This window comes from Acomys minous, assembly GCF_964271855.1.
Source record: "Acomys minous genome assembly, chromosome: 9".
Classification (NCBI taxonomy): domain Eukaryota; kingdom Metazoa; phylum Chordata; class Mammalia; order Rodentia; family Muridae; genus Acomys; species Acomys minous.
This window is the reverse complement of record NC_140490.1, coordinates 50,407,811-50,414,223: the sequence shown is the minus strand read 5'-3', so window position 1 is coordinate 50,414,223 and position 6,413 is coordinate 50,407,811. Positions and strand designations below refer to the sequence as shown.

At 47.7% G+C, this 6,413-nt stretch overlaps 1 long non-coding RNA gene across 1 annotated transcript; it reads left to right on the top strand.

Moving 5' to 3' along the window:
* Nucleotides 1-535: 535 nt before the first annotated feature.
* LOC311604735 lies at nucleotides 536-5,560 on the top strand. Its single transcript, XR_014781638.1, has 3 exons — nucleotides 536-934; nucleotides 3,192-3,449; nucleotides 5,485-5,560. It is a non-coding gene; the product is annotated as an uncharacterized lncRNA (long non-coding RNA).
* The last annotated feature ends 853 nt before the right edge of the window (nucleotides 5,561-6,413 follow it).

Below are 6,413 nucleotides of genomic sequence, written 5' to 3'. Positions count from 1 at the left end.
TAGGCAGGGCTGCCTGGATGGTTAAGGCCAATCCTAATGACCTGAGTTCAATCCTCAGGACCCACATGGTACCGAGAAGAAACTCACTCTGTGGGTTGCTCTCTGACCTCTGACCTCTATATGCTCATGTAGTCAGAGGAGCTGGGTGCTGGGTGCTGGGTGCTGGGGGGTGGGGTGGGGAATCAGACTGAATTTCCTATCCCTGTAATAAAATATCATTACAGGGTAATTTATAAAGAAAAGAAGTGTATTTCTTGGTTCTGTTGGCTGGGGAATCCAAGAGCACGGAGCTAGCTGCTGAGTGCCTTACGTGGTGGAGAGAATGCCAGCTAGCCACTCGGCTTCACCTCACAATGGTACCCACACCACCTCACCTTGTGACCTCATCTCACTCTGATTACCTCCCAAAGACCTCATTTCCTGTTACCATTAACAAATGAACTGGGGGCTTCACTTTCCAACACATGGACTTGCCGAGGAGTCATTCAAACCACAGCAAGATCTACACGGGCATGCAAGGGAGGATGCTGGAACACGTGGCTTCTTCCTGAAGCCCCTTCCCTACTGTTTTCCCAGTCACCCTACTAAGAATAATAAGCAATTAAAGCTAGTGCATACCCTCCCTTGAGGAACCCAAGGAAATGGCCACCCCTTTGAGGGAAGTGTATCTATCTGTAGCAGCTGGAGGAAGCGGGCCAGTGCTTACCGACTGTGGAATACGGAGCTCACACACCGGCTCTATATCACCTGTGCGTGTCCTTGAACAAGCCATTCAACCTCCGAGGGCTTCAGTGTCCTTTTTACAATCCACAGACCAGCAGCTTTTGTTAAGATTCATTGCGTTCATACACACGAAGCTTCTAGAATAGGCCCCATTACCTGACATCAGAAAAAACAGCCTGTGAGCTGTGACTACCGCCCAAAGCCTCGTGGGGTAAGTCGATCTCTGGTTTCCTTTCCAAAGCTGAGCCGTCTTCCTTCTCATCACAGCTTTTATCACGCCAACTTGGGCTCAGAACTGTGCTGACAATAACTTCCCAGTGAGTCTGTTTCCTGTTCTATGTTAGTTAAGCCACATCTTAGCCTCAAATCACTAAGCAGCATAGACATGAGAAATATGTGCTCTTGAGTTGCAGGTAATTTACAGCTAGGCTCTAACGCCCTTCACCCTCAGTAACATCCCATAATAGAACAGGGTTCTTTTGGATACGTTTTTGCTGGCAGCGTCCTTAGTTTTAGAGGACTTCCTTGCATCTGAGCTGGGGGACATCAGCCTACAGCTAGAAACCGTGCAGGGACACTGCCTGGCCTGGACACCACTTATCTGTAGCTAATAATTCAAATATCCAGTTGGTAGATGCATTGTGCCTGAGCCTCAGAGAGAGCATGGCTTTGGTATTCAGGACACACACACACACACACACACACACACACACACACACACACACACACACACACACAGGCTCGTCCAATAAGACAGAGCCCCTCCCACACATTGCTTACCTTCTGTGGCCTTGTATGCATTCCATCAAAGCTTTCATTTCTTTTAATGGGTAAGTGATACACCCTTCTGAAGGAAGTACCTGGCATGGAGATGCTGGTGGGGCCTTTAACTGTGGCATTTGGCTAGGAGAGGCTTTGAGTTGGGGAGCTACAGTGTGCCTGGAGGGTTGGATGGCGTGCAAAGGGATGATGGGAAGGATGTGTTGCTCAGGTCTCTTACTGGGAATGGGTCTAGGAGTCTCATATTAGAGCCCCGTGTCCTAGGCTGGTCAGAAACAACATGCCTGGGAGCCAGTTTCCCAGGAGCTCCTGTCATGGTGCTCCTGATATAAATGATCAAACTTCTGTCCCTCCCAGGGGCTTTGCAGGCTTCCTGCTGCATTTTGTTAATACTGCCCCTGCCAGTCACAGAATGTTAGAGGTGGGAGGAACACAAAGCCATCTGATTTATTTACTGTTCAAGGATTTAAAATTTTCAGCTTATTTAATTGTATGGTTAGCATTCAGAGAAATGGGTTTAATTGTATTATTTTCACACATATATGTATTTCGATATATATCGTGTGTGTGCATGCACGCATGTGTGTGCATGCACGTGCATGTATCTGATTTCTAAAAGCTGGACCACTGCCTTTTGTGATAAAGAGGTTCAAGAGGAACGCCACAGTCGCTGGGTTGCTCTGTTCCTGTCTCACTTGTACTGGTAGTCTGGGGACCTCTCATCATCCATCAGCTTTCAGTCTAACACTTACGGTTGTCTTTCTCTCTGGCCACCTCCAAATCAACGGCAGCCTGCCTTCCAGCGTCGTCAGGATCCCTCCTCACCACATCTGCCTCTCATCGTTGCAGAATGTCACATGAGCGGTGTTCCCTGAGGCTCGGGGGCCTAGAGTGTCTTTCTTCTTTTTGTCCTTTGGGAGCGACGACAAGAAGCCCCTCTGCCTGACTCACAGCCACCCTGGCACACACATGGGTGAGGCGGACAGGGAGCAGCCGGCTCACTCCTTCCCTTGTCATCTCTGTCCACTGCTTCCTCTTTCTCGTTTGGAAACAAAGTGACAGTAGTGGAAGCTGGAGCTGGGGGTGTAACTCAGCCAGTACAGTGCCTGTGCAGCACGCATGAGGCCCTGGGTTCCATCCCCAGCGCTGAATAAGCTGGGCATAGGGGAATGTAGGATCGTACATGAAGGTGGGAGGGTCAGACGTTCAAGGTCATTATCAGCTATGCAGTGAGTTGGGAGGCATCCTGAGTTCTTACATGAGACCCCATCTCAAACAACAACAACAACAACAACAACAACAACAACAACAAAAAGATCAACACATAGAATCATTTTCTTGGACCTGCCAATACATATTCAGACACACTAAATTTTCTCTTAGTCAGGACAGATGGTATATTCAAGACGCCAGTAAGGGTCCCCAGTTTTCTTAAGCCCCTGGTGAACTTCAGGGTCCTTTCAAGATCTCGGGTTGACTACATGGCCGTGAGAGCCACAGTGACTTCCACTTCTCCGTTAAGATAGACTGCAGTAGACTGGTGTGCACAGGAATCATCTGTGGGTTTCACAGGTCCCAGTTGTCTGTCAGCTGAGGGAGGGTCATGTGACATCTCAGACCCGTCTAGAATCTCGGAATGTGACACCTTAGAACATTACGCCTTGCCTGGTTCTTTTCAACCCCACCAGCAGGAAAATTTAGCACACGACTGGGTGATGAGGAAGATCCTGTCTTGCCATCTGGTGCAGTATTATTGCTGAGTGGATGTCACACGTGGATGGATGCAACTGAGCCAGGGGACAGAGGTGAGAAGAGCAGGCACGGCTTCACATCCCAGAACGGCCACCTGGCAGGACTACGGTCTCGGGCGCCCTGTCTCTGTGGACATCTCTTTCCTGGGAATTGGATGGTTTATTTCAGTTGCAGGGTCGTCGTCACAGTCAGAGGTAAGGCATTTTGCACACCTGTGCGTATACATTTGTGCTCTCGTGTTTTATGACAGCATTGTTTGCTAGAGCAAAAAGGTAGACATGACCCAAAGCATCTCTGGACGGACAAGGGATCAGCAAAATGTAATACTTACTTATGGTGAAACTGTTCAACACTGACAAGAAGGCAGTTCTGACACCCACTGTGGCATGGGTGGGTGGTGGCATGGTGCTCAAAGAAGTAAGCCAGTCACAAACCAGTGTGTGACCCTGCTGACACACAGTACCTAAAATGACCAAACGCATAGGCAGAGAGTGGAGTGGTTAGCATAGCCAGGGGGCTGGGAAGGGAGAGTTACTGGCGGGTGTGTCCAGAGCTTTGGGTCAGGCTGTCGGGATGCTTCGGAGACAGACGGCAGTGACGGTCTTACGGCAGTGAAGATACTTAAGCCATTGACCGGCACACTTATACGTGGCTGGAGCAGATATTTACACATGAAGCTTGTAGTGCCCTCAACAGTGCCTTGAGCTTGGACAGACACTCATTAGATGGTCACTAAGAGCATCCTGACAAGTAGTTAGAGCTCTCTTAGTGGAGTCTATTGTGAGCGAAGCTGGGAAAAGTTGTAACACTCTTATGCTGCTGCCTTTGTTCCATTGGTACAAAGACTCCTGGCATGTTTCCCTTCCCACGGTGAAGTCCAAAAGAAGTTGTTACATCTTTAGGGGATACGCAGGAGACATTCACACTTACAGCAACGAAACTAAGGTACAGTCAACCCTTTCCCTATTTGCCCTTTGGGCAGGTGCTTGCCTTCCTCTGGGTTTCTTAAACAGGCTTTGTCTAGCTAGGACAATAGGAGGCAACGTGGAGTTTTTACTTAGACTCCTTGACTTGGAGTCTACACATCCCTGGGTATTGAGCCCTGTTCCCCACAGGTGTCCCCCCACCTCCACCCTGCCACCCCAAATGAGAAAACAAATTTTCTTCTGTCAGGAAAACATGCAGGCGCAGTCCGATCCTCCTTGGAAATGGTCACTAGGAAAGCAGACAGCGTCTAATGCTAACAGAGCCCCAATTCATTGCTCTCGGAGCCTGTAGCGTTTTATACCCCTCTGCGAGCATAATCAAGGGAGTGATTCCGAACCTTGTTAATCAGAAAGGGCCCTTTAAAAATGTCATGCTGTCAATATAAAACTTTGCTAAATTGCATTATAAATGCCAGATTCAGTCAACTAACACATTTAACACCGTTTCTTAAGTACAGTTTAGATTTTATCCGTGCCAGGGAGAATGAGAAAAATACCACAGGAGAGCCGAAGCCCGTGGATTCACTCAGCTAAGCCCACTTCCCCCAGAGAGGGATTATAAATATTTTATTCCAAAGCTAAGCCATACTTCTAGTGCTGTTGTCAATACGGCGCCTCGCCCCTCCAAAGTTGCTGGCTTTAAAACTGGATGATTCGTACAGCTAAGAAGTTAGCGGGGGTAAATGTCTCAGACTTGTTTTTCAATTAGCTGGTGATTCCTTTGGCTTCTGTTTTATGCCAGAGAGGTGTGGCTTCTTTTGAGGCGAGAGTTAAACATCATAGGCCCCTGCCAAGAAGAAAAGAAGAGCTTAATGTTTAACTGTGGGGACTCCAAGACCATCAAAGCAAATTTTGTGTTAGGGAGTATGTTAGTTGTCCTTCCCATTACTGTGACAAAACGCCTGACACAAACAACTTAAAAAGAGCAGAGAGAATTTATTTCGGCTCATGGTTTCAGGGGTCCAGTCCCTGGTAACTTAGCCACATGTGTTTGAGCAGAATATCATGGTGGAGGGAGTGAGTGGCAAAGGTACATTTTTATATCATGGTGGACAGGAAGAGGGAGGGAGGGGATGCTGGCTCCTTTCAGGGCTCCCATGTTCCTTGTTCCTCTTTTTGTCTGAACTCCCAGCTTTGGGGGATGATGCTATTCAGTCAGGTTTTGTCTGAACTCCCAGCTTGGGGGATGATACTATTCAGTCAGGGCAGGTCTTCCCTGCTCAGCTAACTTTCCTCCTTGCAGGCCAACCTGGAGCTATCCCTCAGCAACCTCTGAGGAGCTTCCCAGTCCACTCAAGTTCCAATCAAAACCAACTATCGCAGAGAAGAGTCGCTAGTAAGTTTGTAAAAACCCAAATCCCTGCTTCCTCCTCTTGCACTAACGGATGTTACAGATTGTTTTGATTAAGTCAATGGAGTTCTTTCTCCTATCTCTCATTCTGACTTGGAGTGGCCTAATTAAAAGCCTTAGAGCTTGAGGTTTGACTAGAAGCACTTTACAGATCTGAAAGTAGTCACCAAATATTAGGATCTCTGACTGCAAAGAAAGTCTTTTCTCAAGATAACCAAACAACAGTTTGTGTGTGAAAGCTTATTCCAACGCAAAAACATCTCAGTCGACATAAAGGATAATGTTTGGAAAGATTAGGAGTTTCTCTCCTCTGGCCCCTTGCTTGTTCTTCCCCCATTTATATGGTCTCCTAGACTCTTCCAAGTTCATTGTCTCAGAAGCAAAGATCAAGGCGACACATGAGGTCTTTTCATGGCTGTTGATTTTCTCAAGCCTTGACCTCTGCTCATGTTTTATTTCTGTTGCTGTGATAAAACCTCCTGACCAAAAGCAATTTAGGTTTATTTATAACTCCAAGTCATATCCCATTGCTGAAGGCGTCGAGGCAGGAAGTTGAAGGCAGGTCGGCTTGCCATTGCACACAGCATCACATCCCTTCCTATCAAAAAAGTACAGCGGGAACAATGGAGAATGCTGCTTGCTGGCTGGCTTACGGGCACCTGGTGTGTGCTCTGCTGGCTTTCCTGTCTGGTTCAGGACCATCTTTCTAGAAATGGTACCACCCACAGTGGGCTGGGCTTTCTTATTCTTACATCAATTAATAATCAAAATAAGCCCCCACTGACATGCCCGCAGGCCGATCTGATCTAGGCAGCTCTTCT